The sequence below is a fragment of the Saccoglossus kowalevskii genome, chromosome 20 (genome assembly GCF_978046115.1).
Source record: "Saccoglossus kowalevskii chromosome 20, keSacKowa6.1, whole genome shotgun sequence".
Classification (NCBI taxonomy): Eukaryota; Metazoa; Hemichordata; class Enteropneusta; family Harrimaniidae; genus Saccoglossus; species Saccoglossus kowalevskii.
Window position 1 is genome coordinate 6,256,646 of NC_140660.1, and position 6,631 is coordinate 6,263,276.

The 6,631-nt window shown below is 35.5% G+C and overlaps 1 long non-coding RNA gene across 1 annotated transcript; it reads left to right on the forward strand.

Annotated features, from left to right (window-relative positions):
* The first annotated feature begins 2,899 nt into the window (after positions 1 to 2,899).
* LOC146729954 (uncharacterized) lies at positions 2,900 to 6,158 on the forward strand. The gene is made up of 3 exons (XR_014927925.1): positions 2,900 to 3,007; positions 4,732 to 4,813; positions 6,107 to 6,158. It is a non-coding gene; the product is annotated as an uncharacterized LOC146729954 (long non-coding RNA).
* Positions 6,159 to 6,631: the final 473 nt, after the last annotated feature.

Consider the following 6,631-nt stretch of genomic DNA (forward strand, 5'->3'; position numbering starts at 1 on the left):
TAAGACGTTCCTTCCTTATTCGGGCATACTCGGTCAGTTTCGTGAGTGTCAAAGTTCATAATGTTCATTATGCCTGGCAGGAAGTTAGATTTGAATCTCAGCCAACTATTGAGAGTGAACCAAGTATTTCTCCTACATGACGAAGATCACGACTGTAAGTAGGATTTTCTTTTGATAATATTGATATCGAATGGTGTTTATTTTTTGGCATTCGGTTGGAACGCTGTGTTCTCTTTTACCGGTGTTTGAAATTCCAGTGTTTTGCACGGTTCAGGTTTTGTTGCTACAGACTTCGTCGCACTTGGCACTGGAAATAAGAACCAAGATGCAATACCGGTAATCTGTCCTAAAACATCGAACCAATCTTTAAACGCAAATCGCTACTCTGTTGCAGCAAAATATACGGTCCAACAAAACACTAAATTAGTACAATTGTACACAAGCTAAACGGCCCTTTTCAGGGCCACCACATCCTCCAAAAAGAGGTATACCGTCAGCAAAACATACAGTGTAAACAAATATACCCAAACTATATATGCATATATATACGAAATGCATATAAAACAACAAAACAAAAAGAGATATACCAAAACGTACAAGGCAAAGACAAATTACAATTTTTATTTTGAAAAAAAAATATTAAATATTTAACCAATCTTAAATAACACATGTGAGCTTTAAATATAAGCCTGCATGTCTAAAAAGATTAAAACAAATAATTTGTTAATGACATTTCACGCCTTTTGTTACATGTCAATATTAGTGACATTTTCAGGGGTTGTGTGCTGTGAAATGAACAATGAGAGCAGCAAAAAAATAATAATTTACTGAAACAAGCACTGAGATCGGGTCAAGGCAGCGGGTCACCTGAAATAGATGGGTCGAGATGTCTAGGGGCACTGGGTGACTTGTCCAATGAAAATCGGGTCAAGATGTCAAGCACTCGATGATGTCATCTTGTTAATGCATGAATCATCGTGGGCTTCCCAGGTAAACGTCTGAGTGTGATAACCGTGAATTTTCACATGCATAGACATCTTTTACTACCTAAATATTAAAATATTAAATTTATTGATAAAGTTTAAACTAAATTTAGAAATCTCCTGTGAATGACAGGAACACCACTTTATGAATGGATACTATTAATGCTATGTATGGCAGGTATTGTTGGTGCTACTCAAATCATGGCGTGTCTTGTTCATTGTAGTCTACTGGATACAGCTGATGCCTTGTATACACTCACAGATGGGTGTGAATTCCCTTATATAAAATTACAGTATTATATAATATTAGTGCTATATAATCACTAGAAAACATGCATATTTTATAATTATATTTAAAGGTGAAGAAAATACAGGGATGTTATTGCTTGTACAGCATTATATATGTATCCTGAGACACAGTACCTCGAAGAATTTGACTTGTAAATATTGTTGGGTTGAAACTGTGCAGGCAAAACTATACGTCTTGGCATGCAACCATTTATGAGGCTTTTTTAGTTTGGACTGTGAGGGAGTGACATAATTAAGTCTTAAACAATTTAGTGACCTAGGGAGTTCCTATAACCATTCTATGGCAACATGAGAATGCCGCGAGTTATACTGTAAAAAACAATGTTTTCAACATTGAATATAATTTACATATCCAGACTCTGGCAGAGAATGGTTTTAACTGTGATACAAGTGATTTATTCTAGGAATTCAGAGTTAGCAATTAGTAGATCTAGCAAAATCGCTATTATGACTAGCCTAGGGGGACAATTGCATGTTTCGCCATAAATATAAACTTTATGATTAAGTAGTGCTTTTGTCTATATGAGTATTGGACACTAACACTAATAAAGAATTAACAGAATAAAACCAAAAGTAAAGAGGTGTGACTCGTTGTCCGGACCCTTGTGTTACTACAGTATTCATTTCGCTCAACCTTCTGCTTTTATTATACATGCAGTAAGTTTTATTGCTTTTTAATGGACTGCTTATTGCCTAATTTCCGACCGTGTGATGTTGTCCGATGGACTGGAAACCAACCACATTTTGTTGCGTGATTTGGGTGCTTGTTTTAAATGTAATATTTTATTTTAATGAGACAGTTGTGTCAAAAAAGCATAGCTTTAATGGAACTTTAGCATGGTTGTCATGGCAGCATGATTGTCATGGCAACATATTATTCTACACAGTGTTAAGATAAGCACATTTAGTTGTGTTTAATATGCATAAAAGATTTAGATTTACTTAGATTTGTTATTCTTAAGAATTATTGAATGGTGATACAAAACAATGTATTATTGAACATTCAAGCTTGGACAACATGGCACCTGTGTTATCCAAAGTCACATTCATTAGTAAAAGAATTCAGTTTCTGTGACACACTCACCCAGTACATGTAGATGTCTACATTCAACTGAAAATGAGATACAAAAGTACAAAATTTATGCCTTTATTTTTATTAATTTTTAATGTAATTTCCATAATTTTCTGAAAATTGCGGAAAAATTATTAATCTTATTTTGTGGATATTGACAAAAATCTCATTGACCTTGTTACTAATTTTAACTTCTTTAACAGATAAGTAACTTTATATAATGGAAGACAATGACCACTATCCAGTAGAAGACATAATAGATGGGAATATGTCACCTAAAGAGTTAAATTATTGCCATGACGATGAACTAAAATCACTGAAAGAACTTTTTGAGGAGGACGAGAACGTTGCTGAGAAGCAGAGTCTTTACTAACGACTTCATTACGATGTTAGGTGCATCTCTTGATTGCCACACATTTTTATGAATGATGTCCAGTGATTGGTGTAAAACAGAAAAAGAATGTGATAGACATATCCCATAATGTACGCATTAACGGCAGCCCTACCAACAGTCGGGCTGTTGGTCTCCTCCACTAGAGCCATGAGGTGATCATTACTTTTTACATGTGGTTGGAGAAGAGGAAGAACGAACTAACAAACTGTGTAAAATTGCAGATGAAAGGGAACGAACTCAATGAAGAAGGTGAGTAAACAGCGCCCTCAAACAACATACTGTTGTAACATTTGTATATATTGATTGGAGCTTATTCTTGCTTATTTCATTGATAGGTAAATATGATAAATTAAGATCCAGTGAATATTCCGGGTATTTAATTGTTTATTTCACGAACCTGTACATTTCAAACCAAATAAATATCACTGCATCAGTCACATCTACTGTAAATTACTGGAATTTATTTTCTCTAATTTTGCTGATTCACAAATCAGAGAAATAAAATTCACCAAAAATATCATTTTACATTCAACAAAACTTTCAAAATGTCTTTTCAGAGAAAGTTAATTCCAGTGATAATAAAGTTGTTTACAGTACAACACAGAATTGTTTACACCATATGTGCTTATCCATCAAATATGTCACATGACAGAACACTGGATTTTCATTGGAAGCCAGTAACTGTTCAAATTGTATGACAACATTATCCATTTTTCAGCTAATTTAAAATTAATAATTTAATTGTTGAATGCCAGTTTCAAATTGACTCCCCTTATTTCTAAATCTTATGAAAACCCCCAAGTCCAGCAACAGTGGAGTATTAAGTGGCACCCAATTTTTTTTAAATAGCTGTGACTGACAATTAGATTATTTCAAATGGGTATTAAGGAATTCACATTGTGCATCTAAGCAGCAATGTGTCCTCTAAGCCAATATGGCATGCCACTCATGATATAATGATTTTGAAAAAATAAAGTTATAAAATGTGTAAGTTACTAAAATTTAATTAACATTTTAGGAACAAAATAAGTAAATACAAAGAAAATCAGGACCACAACATTTTTGTTTGTTCTGAAAGTCACCTGCAGTCACATATAATTTTAATTATTAATAAGACCGGCCTCCCCAGCAGTCAACAAGCTGATTCATCTTGATTTTTGTGGCCTCCACAAGAGTAATCAATCTAGGGAGTCTTAATATTCAAATAGCTCTAGGACCCTCTAAGCTTACATAAATGAGCAGTTGTCCTGGATGACTACATTTGTCACAAGGCAACCAAATATGAAAATTAGGACAAACATGAAAACCAAAATAGAAAACTGGGACGAAAATCAAAACACAAACAGAAAACCTGGACAAACATGAAAACCAAAACAGAAAACTTGGACAAACATGACAAAAAAAATTAGAAAACACAATTTGCTAAAGTATTATCATTGCAATTTTCCCTGGTAAACACAACTGCTTCTATCAGTTGTTTAAAAAACAACATGACATTAACTTGACTCTCATTGTTGGTGTCAATACATTATTCAGGTGTATTTTGAGAGAGATGACAAAAGTGATCTTAGTGTGAAAAGTGAGAGTTTAAAGTTGCTTGTACTCAATCTATTAAATATGGTCAAAAGAACATCACACATAATTATTGATTATCAGTTTTTAAGATTGTTTACCTAGTACAGTGTACAGTGTACAAAATATTTATTTTGGAAAGAAACCAGTTTGAAAACATGCATCATTTCGAAACCGTTGCCATAGGAATTTGTGTTGAAGCATCATTTCATAAGAAATGAACAGTATTCATCAGAATTCCTCAAAAATTGTTGACAACCATATATATATGGACCATCTTGTAACTACTCGTGACAGTATGGTTTTCAGTATGGTGTTATTTTTCTAGCAGAACAATAGTTTTTGACACTTGTTACATGGGAATGATTAATCAAGTTTTTTGTCTTCACTTTTCTTTGCAGTTTGTGGTGAATGCTGCATTTGGTGAAGCTCAACTCTCGATGCCAAAAAATTCAGATCAGAGGAATATGCCAACAGAATATCGTGAGTCAGATTTATTATTATCTTTCACATCGTTGCCAACTTTACAAATTTTCACCGTGATTTCATTCTTTACATGTTGTATTTATGTATACCGTACTCAGTCGACATAGCACCCATGCTCGGCTCAGCGTTTACCTCCAACTTTTGGAACCTATTTATTCTCGGGTTCAGTTTCGACTAAGCACCCATCCCCTTCTGAAATGCCCCAAATTTTACTGTGTAATCATAAATCTGGTATTTGATTATTGCTTGACTTTTCCCGAATATCGGTAATGAAATTTATACAACACGTCATGGATATCGACCACCGTGAATTGTTGTAAATGCATAGACAGGGTAACTATGTGTGAACTACGCTTCGACAATGACCTGTTAATAATCGTGACCAATTTGTTTGTTTTATTCTTTGTAAAAGTGTTGTTGAAATCAATGATGATGCAACTAATTTGTCAATTTTTTTTCCCAAAAAGACGTAATATTCTCTTCAATCTGTCACATGGTATACTGAAATTGTCATTTGCACACTATTTCAAAGGGATGCTTGGGTATTAAGTGCCCACCTCCCTCAAATACATGATTTTTTGAGCTGAGTACCCTGGGTGGAAAGTCAGACGAGAATGGTAATACCACATAATTTTTTTATTAACGTCAATCAACACGAGTAATTACCACCAGAGTTTTGTATGCTTCTCTGGTGGTAATCACTCGCAGGAATTTTTTAAACAAGGGAACAGGCGCAGTGCCCTCATGCCATAGCCATGCGCCCCTTCCCCTGCGCGCAGAACCTCTGATTCACCAGGGATCACATGTGGCCACAGTCTTCAACTGTGACCTGTCTGATAGTAATTTTGGCCTCAAGGAAGCCATAGAATGCTGCATTTTACATTAAAATTATCAAAAACTCCACAGTCTTGTAGGGAGAACCCTATCTCCCCCACTTGGTGGTATCGCTGAATTGCAGTGTTCCCTCTTGCAGTTTTTTTCTAGAAAAACCCCTGACTCGTATCTGCTTTGGAATCCCCAAAAAATCAAATTGAACCATTTTGCTGACTGCTAGGGAGGTCAGTCTTCATGGCACACTCCATTGGGGAGTACAAATCAGTGGAAAAAATCAAATCTACTGACTGATTTATTCGCTAACACATGACAGAAAAATGATCACATGCCCTACCACGTGGTCCTAAACACGGTTTCTGTAACAACACGCAAATGTTAGTTTTGCAATTTCCACACAAAACTCTCAAAACTAATACACAAATATTTTGTGAATATAATCATGTATTTGTTTTGCAGAATCAAAACTCTAAACTGGTCACCACATCAACTGATTTGGGATTTAGATTCTGGAATATGATTATGCTTCAAGTGAATGACATCAACGTGTTTACCAAGTTAGAACAGTTAAAACAAAATGGATGGCTTACTCAACCTAAACAACAACAAAAACCTAACTAAGCCTAAGCAAGTGAGTAAACAAGGTTTTTTTGTTTGTTTTTTACAAGCTTGCACAATTAATTGCGTTCACGCACAGCTCCTTAGCACGGGCTAAGAGGTCAAATTCCTTAGCCCGTGCTAAGAAAACGTGCGTGAACGCTTAGCACGGGCTAAGGAATGCTAAGTACGGGTTAAATCTGATCCGAATTTAAGACGTGGTCTAGACCTTAGCACGGGCTAACGAAGTATGCGCGAATGCTTAGCCCAGGGCTAAGCGCCCTCTGTGGCGACCTTTGGGTGTGAAAATTGTCCCAAGTTCGTATAACGACAATATTCCACCAGTCATTACTCCGCGCTCGCTTCCACACTAATCGGGTCACTGTA